Genomic DNA, 18,493 nt, shown 5'->3' with positions numbered 1-18,493 from the left:
GGAAAGTACATGGTAGAGGGGAGCGGATGGAAAAGGCTCCCATTTCAACAAAACCTTGGATGAAAGCTGGCTTATACTAAGAACCGGTCAGAACTCTAAACTCTAGTAGCTATAGTTCTTATCAGAAGCATGAGTGAAAAGCCTATCATGACATCACCATGACAATGAACAGATTCTATAATTGCCTATACTCTTGTCCTGACCATCTTTAGATGCTGTGTGCTTTGAGATCATCATTACTGTCTACTGAATATTGCTGTTTTGACTCAACTACAGTTGTAGCACCTGCTCTGGTTATTGGCATTGTGCAGTCGATGGTATCCTGCTTGTCTCACTGCAGCAATGCTCTGTACTTACTTCTCTCCTTTAGGGTCCTCAGGTTACTCCAGTGTAACCCTGAATACTCTTTGTAGAGTGACTCATCTTGGCCCTGCTGCTGTTCTTTAGTGCTATCTTCCTTGTTTATACTCAATCGCTCTAAATTTTGATTACCCTAGGAGATGAGTTTTATAAATTCTCATTAATGGCCTTTAAACATGCCAAATATAAACAAAAAAATGTTCCCAATTCAAAAGAAGCACAATCATTAGAAATAGAAAATGGAGAATACTACTTGAATATACATTTCATAATTTTCTGGAATGTTCTCCAAAAAGATCATGTTTAAAATATTTTTTAATTATTTTAATTGTTACACAGCACATGGCACCATTGTTTACAAAAGGAACATCATATGGGCATGAATGGATGAAAGGATGTATTTATTCTGCCTGAATATGGAAGGAACAACACTGGGGAAGTTTGAAGAAGAGGGATTTCTAAGATGAACTAATTGTTTGGGAAGGTAGATCAGGAAGAAAGTTACTGAAGAGGCACAGTAGAAAAGAGACAGCAATAAAGGCACACAGTGGGGTGAAGAGAAAATATAAAGAATTAGACTTTGGTCCTGCCCATCTGTCACACTTACAAACATCATTGTGATAGTGGCCCAGAGTCTACAGTTTTGCCTGTAAATTGCTTTCAAATGGAGTATCCATTTAAGCCCCTGGAACAACATGGATGAATAGCCTAGAAAAGATATTCTTCTTATAAATTCACTCCTACTCTTAGGACCAAGGAGTTCATCATGACAAATACCCACTTTGGAGAAGAAGAGCTAGCACATAAATAAATGCAGGACTATTTTAGATGGAATACTGAGCTACAGGATAATCCTGCTGATGCTTTCTTTATGCTTAGCTCTTATTTTCTGTTCCATCATTACATTTCATTCTGCTTTGGCCTTACAGAAGGATGCCTTTCCCTACATTTGAGGATTATTTAGTCATGCAAAATTCTTGCCTGTGACTGCTGCCTTATTCTTGTTTATAACCGTTAAAGTTCAGCCAGATGGAACACGTCCAAACCCTTGGTTCTATCCGACATTTGAACAGCTGGGACTCTGTAATTTCTGAGCATGAAGCAAAGTATCTGTAAAGCTCATGTCATCAAGACCCGTGAGGTCTCATAACCTCCATCAGTAGCTCTGAACTCACACAGCTTCATCTGGGGGAAAATATCTTAGTATCTGTAATTTGTGCCAGCATAGAAGATAAAGTAAAAAAGGCTCACATGTAATATCTGCCTTTTAACATTTCAGGACTTTTGTGATGGGTTTACTAAACTCATTTTGTACGCACGTAATTATGCCATTATTCCATCTTATGAACTGATTTGACATGAAACAAAGATTTAAATATAGGATGGAATTTTCTTTCAGACAGCATTAAGATTCCCAACGTTTAGCTTAGATTGCTGAGTAGAGAATAATTAAGACAAATCAATGCTGGAATAGAATGTGGTATTTATCACAAAGATTAAGTGATTTTCACAAGTTTTAAGTCATTTTTATGCCAACAATAAAGAGGGAGGTTTTTTTTTTTAATTAAAAAATAAGTATCAATGGTACGTAACTGTTTCTTTTGTTTTTCTGTTTATTTTTGCTTTTTTTTTTGTATCCCCATTTTTCAATATCACAAAGATAAACCCTACAACTCTACAGTGCCTGTGAGTGTCCTAAAAGTCTAAGTAAGTGTGTTTTGGTAGAGATGAAATTATAGTATAGTCAGAATGGTTTTAAGATATTTAAAGTATATAATAAAAATGTTTTAGTAAAATTTATAATAATAAAAATATAGTACTCTTATTCTGATTGGTGAGGTTAGAAATGTTGACAATTGAGCCCTTGAATAACACAACACATAATATCTGAGACCTGTATGCTAACCCTTGACTTCAGTCTTCATTGGCTGTCAATTGAAATTCATTAAAAATTTGTGTACTATTAAATTATGAAACAATAACAGGCAAATGATGCTCAATATCACATCAACAGTTCTTTCTCATTGTGTCTAATAGTTGGAAATTTCTTATAATCTTGTCAATGTGGAAAGGCTTATAATGTTTCGGTCCAAATCAAATTTTTATTTTATTTTTTTAAATTTTTTTATTGGACATTATATTTACATTTCAGATTTTATCCCCTTACCCCATTTCCCCCACCATCCAGGAACCCCTTATCCCATCCCTCCTTCTCCTGCTTCTATGAGGATGTGCACCCACCTACCCCCCCACTCTGACCTCCCCACCCTCGAGTTTCCCCCCACTCGGTGTCCAGCCTTCATGGGACCAAGGATCTCCTTTCCCACCTATGCCCAACAAGGCCATCCTCCCCTACATATACAGCTGGAGCCATGGGTCCCTCCCTATGTGCTCCCAGGTTTAGACTCTGGGAGCTCTGGTTAGTTGGTATTGTTGCTCTCCTCATGAGGCTGTAAACCCTTTCAGCTCCTTCAGTCTTCTCTCTAACTCCTCCATTGGGAACCCCTTGATCAGATCAATGGTTTGCTGTGAGCCTCCACCTCTGATTTAGTCAGACTTTGGCAGACCTCTAAGGAGACAGCTATATCAGGCTCCTATCAGCATGCACTTCCTGACATCCACATCAGCATCTACCCAAATTTTTTAAAGTATAGATATAAGACAGAAAGGATTTGTTCTTTCTCATGGTTGGTGTGGATACAATCTGCCTTGGCATGGCTCAGGGATTGGGATGTATCTGAGAGGTAGGGGCAGCTTACAACTGTGCAGCAGGAGCTTGCTCAAAACACAGTGAATCAGGAAGCTGAGAGGGACTGGGAAAGCCAGTCAGTGAACCCCAAGTTCTGCACCCATGTGATTGCCTAGTGAGGCTTCACCCACAGTCGAAGGCTTCCACAATATCTATATAAAACAATGCCTCCTGGGAACCAAAGAGCCAACCATATGAGCTGCTAGGAGACATTTCACGTTCAGATCACAACAGAATATAGATGAGATTGGGTTTCATTCTCTGAACCTGGATGCTTGTTGATAGTGCACCGCAACTCCCCATAAAACACTGAATAGTTCAATCACTTCAAAGTGCTGGTCTCGCCCAGTTGACCTTGGCACTCTAGTCATCCCGAGACAAGCTTTGTTAGTTTCTAGTACAGTGTCCTAGTTTTGTCTGTCTATGCTCTGTTTAAGTGCAGTTATTCATTATATAAGTTTGTTCATGTTTGTATGAGTTGGGGCTGAGTGTGATTAATTCAGATTCTCCTTTCATTGTAGGAATGGGTTTTGTTTGTTTATCAACTACCTGGTATGATAAAATTACTACAAACATTTCTATAAAATATTTTCATAACCATGTATTTTTATTACCTTGAATAAATACCAAGAAAAAAATTTGGGGTTCTTATTTGACTTTATAAAAACTGCTAAGCTAGTTTCCAAAGTTGTTATAAAATTTTCACTCCCACCACCTAAGTAGTAATGTCATGTTCATTTATTACTTTAATTAACTAATTAATTGTCATCTCAACAATGTCAGGTTGATTTTTCCCCCATTCTGGTGAGTTCAAAGTAATTAGTCACAACTGAATTAGATCTGATTTTTTTTTCTTTTGTGTTAGCTACAATGATACTGATCTTGGTTTTTCAGTGTTACTGACCATTTACAGTAAGTATATTTTTGATGCTTCTGAGAAATATCTTATTCATTTCTTTGGTTATTTTCTATTGTTCATGAACTTATAGAAATTCTTTCATCATCCAGTGCATAAAGTGTTTGCTACACCTATGTCCCTATGTCCTATGAATGTTTTTGTCAAGCCCATGACTTGCATGTTTTTTTTCTTTAGTGACTTTTTTTAGTGTTCTTTTTGAAAAAAAAAAATTGATTATAACCAAGTTAGATTTACTCAACCTTTATGGGTAGTGTTTTTGACCATCTTGTGGCTATAAAATATATAAAGCACTTTCCTGTATTTTATTTTATAAATGAAAGTTATTTGTCATTTATTGGGTGGCTATTGACTTATCCTGCTTTATCTTGTATATGTTTTATAGCTTAGGGGAGAAAGCGTAGATTTCTCTCGTGGACATTGTGCTTCTGTAATGTTCATTGTGGAGCTTACAAATCAGACTTTAAGAGGTTCAAGGTGATCTATGAAAAGTGTCCATATAATTTTAAAATATGACATATGAAAAGTAAGTACAAGATATAATGGATTGCTAGTTCATTCTTGATTAGCAAGACACCTCACTATGATTTTTTAAAAATCGAGTATTGAGATGCTGACATTTCTCTACTACCATTTACAAATATTTAGCAAGTATTTCCTGATTGCAACCTGAAGATCCATAACCATTGATTATATTTTTGTTCTTTTCCACTTACAAATGTCTCTACAGTCCCATGAATTTGAACGTGACTTGCTACCTCTATGTAGTCATGTGGACAATATAATTTTTTTCTTGTTTTGTTAATAACATTTCTTTGTCGTGCTCTCTTGGCAAGTAGTTTTTCCTACATATAGTCTTAAATTCTGTATTTTCTCTCTATGCATATTGCTTTCATTTGTCAGCTTCTGCAGTTTCATGGAAATAATCTCACCAGAATAAGGTTTTATCACAGGAGAATAAATAGTTACTTAAAAAAAAAAAACCAACAACAAATCAAGTTAAGTTTCTTGGGGAAGTTTCACCTGATTTTATTCTTTTAACATAATAAAAGTTGGCAAGCTTTGATTTTTATCTTGAAACTAATTCTTTCATTAGGAGAGTAACTTAATATAGACTATATCTATATTTGTAAATGTTTATAATACATATTTTATAACTATTTTCCTACAATCTTTTCATGGGACTTTTGTTCTAATGTTCCTAGATGATTTTAGATTTAAGTAACATTAGGCTCCTAGTCTACCCAGCTATGGCCTTGTGTAGACAAAGACTGTCTGCCTAGCTGACCACTGGGAAAGCGAAAGTGTCTTTATTTCTCAGACCTGTAGTCATCCCATCTGAGTGAGTCTCATTTCACTTTCTGTCAGAGAATGAGTCTTTCAGAGTACCTCTTTGCCTCTCTCCCCTCCCTCCCTTGGTTCTGTCTCTATCTTTTTCCTTCTTTATCTTCTCCCCTCCCTTTCCCTCTCTTCCCTTCCTCTTTGTCCTCTCCTCTCTTCCTCTCCCTCTCTTTTTCTCTACTCCCATCTTGATGCCTTTTGCCTGTCCTCCCTTCCTCTCCCCTCTCTTCTCCCCTCTTCCTTTTCTTCCTCTCACTTATTATCTTTCTTTTTTCTTTTTCTGAGTCTATTGGTCTGTTGGAAGATATCAGAAGGCCTTTGAAACAGAGCAACTCTAGGATTCTCAGTGATAATCTTAGGGCAGTTTTAATCTCCCCTAATCCAATATCTCTGTTTCAACAACGTTTTTCTCCTAGCCCTGTCTCTGGGCTCCTGGACTTTGAAAGACATCTTTCTGTCCAGACTCATCCTGTCTTTGTGTAGTTCTTACTAGTGATTACAATCTGCATTACTCATGGTTTGTCACCCATGCTTGCATCTGTTTCTCTTCTGAAGCTTGTTTAAATCTAAGAGCAGTCCCACTGTGACCAGAGCCTTGCCTCCTTCTTTATAGCCAGCTTTATTTATAGGGCTCCACTATTTGCTTGCTTTTTGCATTTTCCTAGCCTGAGATGTCCTCAAGGCCTAGCATAATTGTAAGTTGTTATGTATTGGATAGGACATATCCCTTAAAGGCTCTGCTGTCTATGGCTTTTTCTTTGATGTTGGTGGAACACAGATTAGGACTTGGGGAAAATGATTGGACTCTGATGCCTCTGTTTTCACTAATGAGCTAATTCTTTAATTCCTGGAGTCATAGTTTGATGGTACTATTGGGTGATTTCAGAGCTAAGGGCTTGATTGGGAAAAGTCATGGTGTCCTCTGTGCCATATATCTTACTGAGACCTTTTTTGTTTTGGTCTCTACTTAATAGCCACTATGAAATGAATGACAACACCCTTCCATACCATTCTGTCCAGAGGCTCTGACTCACCTCAAGCTGAGAAACAGGAAGTCAGTTAGCCATTAGCTGATAGTTCTGAAACCATGAGCAAAAATAAATCTTTCTTACTTAATGCTGACTTTCTACGTGCAGTTTCTGACTGCATCAAAGAAGATGCTAACCAATGTCTAGTCATCCCTTAAAAAAACAATTTCCAGTCTTTGCTAGTTCAAATTCATTCCCATCAGGATCATTGACACTCATCAGTTTCTGTGACTCTTTTCTACATTCCACAAGCGCTCAATGTAACCTTCAGCAGTTTTCAACTATAAGAGTGTCAGGAATTCTGTATCCACTATGTACTTCAACCTTAAAATTTATCAAGTGAATCAGTCTCCATTTACCCCCTCTTTCTTATCTTGAAGAAAACGTAATGTTGCTTTTCTTCACTTGTTTGAAGTAGAGGCTTCATTTTTATGTTTTATCTGCCTGTGCACTTAATTTTATTTCATTGTTTCTTATTCCTCTTTCACAGCTTTCCTTTATGTCACTGAAATTTACATTTAGTCCTTCCTCTAAATTGCTCTGAGGTCTTAGGACATTTCCTTCCTTGGACCTGGTTTTCTTCTCATTTTCTTGACTGGGATGTCCAGATTTATCATTGCTGATCCTTTCTCAATGAAATATTCTCTATTCTTTATTTTTTATAACACTCTAGAGAACCAGAATTCATTTGTGTTGCTCTTGGATAAAAGGTAGCTGCCCTTAGGTATCACCTCCATTCCTAACAAACAATTTATTGGTGTGGAATTTTTACAACAGCTGCCTTTACAGCCACTAAATCATTCTATTTTAAGTAGGGTGAGCTTAATTTTATTTAATATACTAAAACTTTAGATGGAATATAATAAAATGGACAGTCAGTAAGTATGTGTATTAGGAAGCCATTGTATAAAATGTTTATCAAGAAGATTAGCTTAATAACTTTGTGCCTTGAACCATTTTCTTAAGAAGAAAATAAAGTTACTGTATTTGGTGCACATGCAAGATACTTTGAGTCATACTCAAGTTAAAGACAGAATTTGAAGGTAAAGGGGGGGTCCTAAAGTTTCCACCAAATCAGACTTGTTGAGATAGATCATATCTAAGGTAAAAAGAGAAACAAACGTGATAGTAGATTTTTCTTTATTTAACATTCAAAAAGGTTTAATGGGGATCAGTGACATGAAACGGAGGGTAAGGATACTCACTGCTCAGACTTTTTGATTTCTTTGAAAGGAATCCACAGTGGAAGAAGAGAATTTTGAGGTGTCTGTCTATACTGTTCTGTCTATTCTGTAGCACCTACACACACACACACACACACACACACACACACACACTAAAAATTAAAGACTGACAATTTAATAATGAATTTATTTATAATTGGGAAACAATCCTGGTCTATATATATGGAATTAAAGAAAGGCTTTAATCTATGTATATATAATGGAATAATTAATTTAAACTAGCTAGCACGTTTATCACCTCACCAAAGGTCTTGTTAAATAATGAGTTCATAAAATATTCATTCTTTCAGCAATGTATTATTACAAACTGTATTTATCATACAGTGAGATAGAAAATAGATCTTCCTTTTCCAGTCTTACCAAGATTGCACCCTTGAAGGGCTAGAAAAAGATATTCCACACAGATGGAAACCAATAGAAAGAGTTATTATATATTTATAAAACAAAACAGATTTTAAGGAAAAAACTGTTTTAAAAATAAAGTAATTATTCAATAATGGAGACATCAATTCATCAAAAAAAATTAACAACAGTTAAAAGCCAGGTGTACCCAGTATCACAACTGAATATGTGGAGCAAATGTTAATGGATATGAAAGGAAGGATAGATTATAGCACAATAATTCTAGGAGACTTTGATATCCCACTTCCAACACTGGACATACCAACAATGTAGGTAACACTGGGTTTAAAATATGTTTTAGTAACTATTCAAAGAATTCATTATCTTAGTAGAACATGCCATGCCTAGACATGTTGAAGATCTAAGATATAAAAGCTTACGAGATTAAACTAGTGTGTTCATGTCTGGAAAGTGGCTCAGCTCAGCATATAATGCACGAGACTTACAAGTGTGAAGACCAGAGTTCATCAGCACTGGTGTAATCGCCTCCTGAACATGTCTACATGCTTGTGATGTCACTTCTCAATAGGAAGACCCAGAAGATTCCTGGAACGAGTTGGCTCCCTAGACTAGTTGAAAAGTGAGATCCAGGCTTATTTGAAAGACTGCTTCAATACATAAAGTGCAGAGTGATTAGAGAATACCCTCAAGGTCAGCTTTGGGCTTCCACTGGCTCATGCATATAGTATACAAGTATACATACGACACTCAGCTCTCCTTCTCACATATAGTTACTTGCATATGTGTGCAGGCACAGACACACACACACACACACACACACACACACACACACCCCCCAAACAATAAAACAAATAAATTAAACAACAGTAACTTCCAACCCCTGGTATGTTGTTTCTCAGAGACAACGTTTAAGTGATGTAGCAGCTACTGTGTAGTACATGTGAGTAATGAACAACAGCAACAAAAAGTTTCCTATATTTTAACCCTGCATTCTTTTTATTGTGTGCAATACGGAGTCTTGTGTAACCCAGGCTTGCTTTAAACTTGAGATTCTTCAGCCTCCAAGTGCTGGGACCACAGGCATGTGCCATTATACATAGCTTATACTGCACTTCTAAATCGTCTTTGATGCTTCAGGGCAGATTTCATCAATCTCCTGTTTTAGAGGTAACATAGCCAAGGTTCCTCAGCTAGACAATACAATAGGCTCCCAACTCAAGCTGTCACCTGGCAATCAGCTTGCTGTTTCCTTTCATCATACTATATAAGGCTCTACGCTCAAGAGCAGCAGAGCGGAGTTCCAGCCCTGCTTGTCTGTGACTTGGTTATGCAACAACAATGAGTCACTTATTATCTCCCAGATTCAGTTTAGTCTTCTGTAAGAGAGAGGAGACAGGCAGGATAAGAAGGAGAAAACCAGACCTGAACTTTTGGCGTTCTGTAGGCAAATGACATAGTTTTCTGAACGAGTAAATGTGCTAAGTACAAGGGGATGGAGATAAGAAACTGTTCCAGGTTAATAGACACAGCTGGACGTTGTAGGGCAGATTCTGGGACTCTAATTTAAGACAAACAGTGAGAAAAAACATGAAGTTTGAACATGAACTAGGTATTTGATGTTAACAAGCAATTGATGGTAGTTGCTGGAGCAGCAAATGTTATAGGCAGAGTGCCAATTGCTTAATGCTATGTACTGAATGGCAAAGCGGGATGATGATGTTATATTTGCTTTCAAATGCTGTAGCAGCCATGGAGAATGGCTTGCCTGTATCCCTAACACTTGGGACACAGAAGCAAGAGTATTTTGATTTTGAGGGTGGTCCAGGATGCAACGTGATTTTCAAGCTACCGTGGGTTATATAGTGAGTCATTGTCTAAATTAATAAATTAAAAAAATTGAAACCTTTGCAAAACTACTAAAACTTTCTCATGCAGAGCAACGAGAACCGGGTGAATACCAGTGATAGTTAAGTAAACGAGTGGACCCATGGGGCCTCATTAAATGCAACTTCTCCTTTACTGTGTTTTTACAATTTCCCTCAATTAAAAGGAAGAACACAAGAGAGAGTATTGATCATTTCACAAGTGCCTATCTGTCCCCAAACTTAGAAAATTACATGCATTCAAGACACACAGGTTTTTGTATATTGATCATATCTCCTTAAAATGGGTTTGAAAAATGATGAGAGAAGCAGTAAGATGAGACATATGTCATCAAGTTCAAGCTCATGTGTCCCTTACAGACCACACAGTATGTCATGAGCAACATCCATTTTAACTTTTTGAATTAAACTTTTCAGATATTAAAGAACATTGGATAATTAAAAGCTTACCCTAAGCAATCCATGAGCCCTGTCCTCCACCATGCTCAGTTTCCTGCGTGGGCTGTTTTAGCTGCATGAACTTGTATGAACTCTCCTGTGAAAGAGAAAGAAAGGCCCGCACCCAGCAAGCCAAGAGTCTCTTTTGTTTCCCTCCACTGCTTTTTCTATGAAAACAATCCTCATCTCTTTAAAAATGTATTTAAATGCTTTTTTTCATTATATAATACAAGTTTTCATTTTGCTTCTCTCTTAATTACATTTGAAACAAAGAAAAAAAAACTTTGCAGAAACCATGGTGAGAAAATTTGCCATTTGTAGTATATAAAACACTTCTTATACCCTATGACTAAGAGAACAAATTATCTTTATTTAGGATAAGCACACTATTGAAAATTTCATATATGCATATGGGTTCTGAACAAATCTATGCCCATTGCATCTCATCCAGTCTTTCTTCTATCCTCTTAACTGTTTTCACCCTCCAACGTGATGTGCTCTGTTTCAAACTCACTGAGTCCACTTAGCTCTGCCTTCATGTATCTAGCTATAGGGCCATCTACTGGAGCATAGACAGCCTCTGTAAGGCCACATACCTGAAGATAAATGACTATCTCCCACAGCAGCCATCAACTGGCCAAACTACTGGCCAATAGTTCCTCACCTACATATGGGACTTTATGAACCCCTCCCCAGCAGTGCTGAAATGTTTGGCTGGCTTCGTCTTGTACAGATTTTGTGCATGCAACCACTGTGAGTTTATGTGTGAAACAGCCCTGTGTTGTCTGACAAATACTGTTTTCATTCAGGTGTTTGCCTCCCCTACATCTTACAATCTTTCTGCTCTCCCTTCCGTGATAGTTCTTGAACCTTGGTGGGGGATGTTATATAGATGTCCTACTTAGAGCAGACTATTATTCTATTAATATTAATTAGTTGCCAGACTCTGTATTAGTTGGCATGTACTAAAAAAATGAAGCTTCTCTGATTAAGGTTGAGAGGTGCAGTGATGTATGGGTAAGAATTTAACCTATGCCCGTTTAGCAGAATAATAATATTAAGCTCTACTCTATGGCGTATGACCTAGCAAATCATATGATTGAGTCCAGTTGATGGTAGGAGACATGAATTTCATCTTGTGCATCAGGCTTTAAATCAAATTAGAAAGTGGCTGGTTAGACTCAAAATAGTCGCTTTGCTATTGATCCAGTGGGCATATCTTTCAGGTTAGTCATTATTGTGGTTCACAGGGTTTAAGGCTGCATAAGACTGCTGATTACTTTTCTCCCATGGCAGCTGGCACTGAACCTTCCACTAGTACAAAAGTGAGCCAATATAGATGACACTTCCAGATTAGCACCAACTTAGAGGTAATCTAGACCCAGAAAAACAAAAGCCACATGCTCTCTTTGCTATGTGGATGCTAGCTCTGAATCTTTAGAAAACTGAGTTTAAACTGGAATACAGGTAGAAGCCACAAAACAAGGAGCCATGAGTGTATTTCAAGGGCAGTGGTATATGACGCAGATGGTGTGAAGGGGTAAATGGAATAATGGAACAGGAAGGATTAAGTAGGATAGAGGATGAGAGGAAGCATAGGAGTATGAAAAGATAACCAACAGTAAATACCTTCTTTGAAGAAAGCATATGGAAATCTACTGCTGAAGAGGCTTTCTAACATATATGCACACATTAAGGGAGCTTAAATGGCATTACCCTGTAACCAGATACAATGCCTCTCTCAGATGTCTAGGCTATCAGTGCTAGGTATGGGTTATCTTCTTAGGAGTTGTTGTTCACTGAGATGCTAGTGGGCAGACTCCTCCCCCACCATAAACCTTGTTCTTGCCACTGTTCTCAGTTATCCTCCAGAACTTGATGATAAGACCCCATTGCTGAAGACACTGTATACTTGAGTCATGGAGCAATTATCTTATATCTGATTCTAGTAATAATAGAAAGAGTTACAGGAACTGAAATAAGTCATTTGACCTGGAAGAGACTTAATATCCATACTCATACTCCATATTCATTTTGTCTTTGCCATATGACTTCCAAATTATAGGAAACAATAAAACAAACTTGCTCATTTTTATAACTTGCAAATGTTATGAACTATTAAATATTTTCATTCGAAGTAGCAAGTATTTTTTTGCCATAGTGACCAGTGATAAAGTGAAGAAAGATAATCACAAACACTTAAAAACTGCTTTACTTGCTTATACTGTTTTGTCAAGATTTATGGCTATCTTGTCATGCAGTAAAGCTCACAATGACTTAATGTGAACTTGAGACAATGATGCCCAGTCTGTTTATTTCTGAACCACTCCAATTGCTCTAACATCTATTCTCTTAGCTCCACATTAACCATGGCTGCCAAGTTAACCAGTCAAAACATTTCACAACTGAACATTAGTGGACACAAGAACACGAGCCGAAGCAAATAAAGATGCCATGGTAACCTGATGAGTCTCTGGGAAGTGGTATACTATGACAGGCGGGGAAGAACATTCCCAAATAAAGCTACACACAAACAGTCTGGCATATCATGCTCATAACATCTAGTAATGTGAAATGAACTTGTAATTTCTTATTCTCCACATCCTTATCATAATCATAGTAATTAAAAAAACCCTATTAATACTTAACTCCTTTTTTAAAGATATAGAACAATAGATTTTTAAATTAATGGGTGCAAAGTATAAGATTATTTTATGAGATTGTATTAAGGAGGTACCTAAGAGCATTATTAGATGTGGTTGAAGGTGATTAAAGCTATATAGTTAAGTTTTATGAGACACAATAGGCAAATGATAACTAATAGATTCATGTAACTTCAGATTTGACTGTAACGAGAATGTCATCTAACCTCCATAAATTGTGGGAAACCCCTTATTCTATTTTTTAATTGGTTTTTCACTTGTTGCAAGTCAACCTCCAATCTGAAAATTGGTTATATGAATTTTAATCGTTCCATGTCTGTGAAAAACTCCTAACTCTTAAACTTTTGCAGTTGTCTCTGCAAAAATTTAAAAATGTCAAAACACCATAAAACACATAAGGAATTATTAAACTTTCAAATCTGCTCTAGGAAAGTGGCTTGATGCACGTCTACTCCTATACTATCATCACAACTTCTTACGATTCAGTCCATCCTTCAACAGCACGTCGTTCAATGTAACTGGTTTTTTTTTGCCAGATAAATGTTTCTTATCACTTGGGAGGCACATTCCTGCACCTTGCAGACACTAGAACATTCTTCAACATCTGGCAGAGTGACAGGTGTGGAGTGTGGTAAACAGGCAAGATCTGGACCACTGATTTCCATATCCATTGAATGCAAAGGTGGTTGACATCTCTGTGATTAGTTCTGTGCCTCTTTTCATAATTCGACATCAATCACATGGAGGACAATGGAAACAGATTTCTAATAAAATTACTGAAAGATTTTTTTCATAATTTCAATCCAAAGGATTCCAGGATGGATGTTTGAAAAAGAGAAACTAAGAAGTTTAAGCATGATTAATCTTGTTACCGGGAATCAAGACCCTGATGGAAATAAAGAAAACAGGACGGAGTGAAGAGGGAGTAGGGAATGAGCAGAGATTTGCAGCCAAAAATAGCCTACAACTCTTGAACTGCCATTCACTTTATAGTTGGCTAGTCTTGCATTTGAGAAACTGATTGAATTTTTGTAATATTAATCTATTTATATTGTTAAATAGATAGACTTCCCATTATTCAACAGAAATTGTGCTGAAGAACAAAGTCATTCTTGATTTTGCAAACATATAAGAGAACAGCTAACATGTGAATAACCCACAAGTTTAAAGGGTAGTTGATAAAAGGGAATCATGCATGTTCATTGTGACCCGTGTTGATTAGGGTGATTAGCTCTGGTCTTGGGTTTGCTAATGTCCCAGTTGTGCCCCCATCCCTGTATAATCACTGTATGTTCTACTTCACTCCTAGTATGTTGCAGCTTGCAAGGTGAAGAAAATAAAGTCATCACCATAGACTGAATTTATAGTAATAGAGCCTTTTAGTCAAAGTAGGAAGAACTTTTCAATGTGTTAATCTTGAGTAGTGATTTAAAGGTCCCATGGTAAGAACTAATGGAAACATGGATTTTTAAATTAGATATTGAGAAAGCTAAGAGTTAAGACTTTTTAAAGAGAGATCCCTAGATAACGATTGCTTAATTATATGGAATCATAAATATCTGGCTGTTTGGCTGCTTTAGATTAAAAACCATGTTAATCTCATATGGTTCAACCGAGTACAGCAAGTGCCAACACTCTGAGTTATATATACGTATACACACATATATAAATATTTTAAAGATGGCAATGTATATGAAGTGTATGATTCTTTTAATTTTTAAATAATCTTTATGGGGAAGAACAAAGTATAAAATATTTATTTGTTATTACCTAGGATAATACTAAAGCACATATATCAAGGGGACAGAAATGAAAGCCAAAAGAAAGCTGGGTACATTTTTGTGTCAGGTTGTCCTGAAATGTCAGAGCTATGTATAAGCACTTCTTGGAAGGAGTGAGAATCCTAAAAGACATTCCAGAGTTATGTATGAGCACTTCCGGTAAGGGGCAAGATCCCTAAAAAAAGAACTCAAGGGTAAGATTTTGCCTAAGAAAACAACAGTGTGCTCTAATATAGTTTGGCAGCATTGGAAAGCCATGTTAGGTTAAACCATGACTGATTACACTTAGGGTTCCGGAAAGGCTTATGATATTGATTAATAAGATTGCATCATAGCAATGTGTTCTCAAACAGATTGAGCCCCTGTCACATGGGAAATTTCATTGAAGCAATGATAGCCCTCCAGGCATATTAATAACCATAAATTCTTGGGAAGCAAAGCAAAGAAAGATTCACAAACCCAAAATAAAGTATCTGAATCATATCTTTTATTGGAACGAACAAAAACTTAAAGGAAGAACTAAAGGGAAAAGATGAGACATTACCATTTCTGGAGCAGGATGTAAGAGGGGTTAAAGGACCACATCTCATGAATCCTGTATTGAACTTGTTTATGTACACTGTCTGCCTTTCTCAGCTGCATCAACCATCACAACTGAAGGTAGGTTAAGAGTTCTAGAGTTGTGTTAAAGAAGGAGGCTCCATTAAGGATGCCACCTGGACCAGTAAGTTCTAGCTGTATTGATGTCATTTAGGGAGAAGACTAGGGGCTTTGGCATCTCATGAGAGCCTTGCCTTTCTCTGAATATATAAGCAATGTAAATTGGACCATGGTACATTGTGTGCATCATGGCTGAAGATGATGGAGAATACTCTCAAGCTGGAGATGCCATGCTTAGCGTGGCCACATTTTTCTAAGTTCATGATTTGCATATATTCCACAAGAAAACTCTGAAAAATACCTTGTGTCATTGGTAACAAATGATCTGAAAGCCACTGACATGGAAGGCTTTTTCTCTTTAGTACACAACAGTTAGATTTGATTAAGAATTCCATGAACATTTTGCTTATTTTGAAATACAAAATGCAATATTGTTGGGAGTCACAAAGAAAATTGTTAACGGAATTGTAGGTAGTTGATGAATTCACTGTTTCAAAACATTTAACACAAGCAGATACTCCTAATGAAAATATTATTGGTAGAAACTTAATGGGGAAAAATCATATTTCAAGGCTAAAGTGAATGAGAACAAAGTAAAAATGTCTTCACTGATGGAAAAACTGTGGTCTCAGTAAGCTTTCATCCAAAGTCATATTATTTTATTCATTCATCAGACAGTGCCCATGATTCAACTTTATAACAAATCTGACCTAAAGGCTAGATGGAGTGCTAACAGTCAGGAAACAGCATTGTATAATTTTTAGTGCTCGTGGCAGTGCTTAGACAATTTATCTCAGTAAAGAAGACAAAAGAAAAGCATCAGTCACAACTCAACAACACTCTTTTCAAAAGGTCTTTCTGCTCTGGAGATGCCAAGATGCCAAGGATAGACATCTGAAGCCACCCAGAGAATTGTCAGGATATCTGACATTAGACTTCCAATGGCTTCTGACAACGCCGGCGCTGCCCATGGTACCAAGCTCGGGCATAGGTCTGGGGGATTAAAGAACACCTCAGACTCAGGTCATTTGCTGTGAGAGAATACCAATGCCTTTACTGGGCAGGTTCAATATATACACAAAGCCAGGGCAGGAAAAACACAAAGTCAGGAAAAAAAAAACAGGAACTCAGCAAGGGGGCAATAGGATGTCAAGTGTAAATTCTCTTCCTGGGGCATCATCCTTCAACAGGATGTTTTATTCTTAGAAAAACTGCAGAATGTTACTTTGCAGACAGCAGCACCCATAAAGTCTCAGCCAGGGCATAGCAGCCCTTCGGGGTCCTACAGCTTCTGTGCCAAAAATGAATGTTAGGACTAGCTCATAGGATTTAAGGGGAGGGCTTGAATGATTCCAAGAAGTCTGCCTTGTGATTGGAAAGGTAATTTAGGGAGACAAAGATGGGCAGGAGCAGACAAAATTGATCAGTACCACAAAACCTGACGGTAGAGGCCATGATAGCAGTCTAAAGTTCTGTCATGTGAGATGAATCTGAGATTCTTAAGTGAGAGAGCTATTGAAGATTAGATGGCACCCTCCAGTTTCAACATAGCCCAGGCCTTTGCACTCTTTTACCCTACATCACTGGCATACCTATGATTCTAGCTAATACCATACACATCTATGAAATTACTTGTAGCTTACACTTCAATTCTGGAAAGTATGTGTTGTTATTTTTCCCATTAAGTTCATTACATCAGAAAGAGTTTCACAAAGCTTAGACCATGTTACAACTTTAAGAATGACAAAAATCACATGTACTTGTGATATGAAGCTTGTCCATTTTGTTAATATCATTACAATCAACATCTTTGTTGTTTTCTATTAAGATAGAGAGCCAACTGTTCACTCATACAAAATGACAACATTCATTGGATATATCAGGTGTTGCTAAAGTTATGTGTCTATGCCCAATGTAGATACAGTGAATGTCCCCCCCACCCTAGCATCTACTGAACTCATGAGCTGTCTCATGTCATCACTGTGTGAGCTTTTCAGAGCTATGTACTTCTAAAGTCCTGTATCCAGTGTGTTCTAGAATGTCTTTCACAGTTGGATGATTGCTAAATGTATAGAGCTCACTGTGCACATCGATACATGGAGTATTTGCGTGTGCCACTTCTGTGAGGGACACTATTTCCACAGCTCTCCATCTTACGCCTTTTACCTCCCTCAAGTCTAAGTTCACATTGTCAGTGCTGTTTTACTTACCATTGTCACAGTCCCTCTCCTCTATGATTCTCCAGGACACTCTGATGTCTGATACTTTTTAATGTGTTCTTCATTCATTGGGTTTTCTTTCTGCCCTGTCCTAGTATCTTGGTGGTAACCAACAGCTCTAGTTAGACTTATGACCCACTTAACAAGGGGGAAACTGGGCCTGTAACTGGAACCCAACTAACTAGTCAGTGTTAGTGAAGTCCTGAGTGTTGGAGGAGAATCTACAACCACTAACGTACTAAGCCAGCATCACCCCTTACAATGGTCTATAAACATCTGTCCTATAGCCACAGATAAGTGCAGTCTTTGTCTTTCACCATTATTTGGATTTATAGGAAGCCAGCTGAGCCAGGAAATAATGCAGTGGTAAAGTGCTTGCCTGCCATGCTTCAATGCTGGGTTTTATTCCTAGTACAAGAGACAAAATTAAGGAATACAAAGCCTTTTAAAGAATTTGAAACAATTTAAATTGAAGAAATTTATTAACATTTCTTCATAATACATACATATATTTGACTAAAAACAGATGTAGATTTGAGGCTGAGTTGTGTATTTTGTGTGGGCATATATATTAAAAGAAACTTGATAGTTTGTTTGACAACTGATTCTACTTGACTATAGCTCTAGTATTTGGACCAAAGAATGCTTTTGTTAGTAAAAAACGAAATGCGTTGTTTGGAACTAATACTGTGTATTTCATTTAAATGATATTTTGATGTTTATAAGTCACTTTGTGTGCATATATGTATTGATCCACACCATGACAACTGGTAAGAGAGCAGGTGTTCCAATAAGATTGGATTCTGATTTTTGATTCCAGCACTAATTAGAAGAATCAGATCCTCGGT

At 37.1% G+C, this 18,493-nt stretch overlaps 1 protein-coding gene across 6 annotated transcripts in view; it reads left to right on the top strand.

Moving 5' to 3' along the window:
- Positions 1 to 18,493, top strand: part of Pde1a (phosphodiesterase 1A) — a 267,795-nt gene that overhangs the window by 104,088 nt on the left and 145,214 nt on the right. The window lies entirely within an intron of this gene.

This window comes from Arvicanthis niloticus, chromosome 2 (assembly GCF_011762505.2).
Source record: "Arvicanthis niloticus isolate mArvNil1 chromosome 2, mArvNil1.pat.X, whole genome shotgun sequence".
Taxonomy (NCBI): Eukaryota; Metazoa; Chordata; class Mammalia; order Rodentia; family Muridae; genus Arvicanthis; species Arvicanthis niloticus.
The sequence above is the reverse complement of the archived record's forward strand: the minus strand, read 5'-3'. Positions and strand labels throughout refer to the sequence as shown.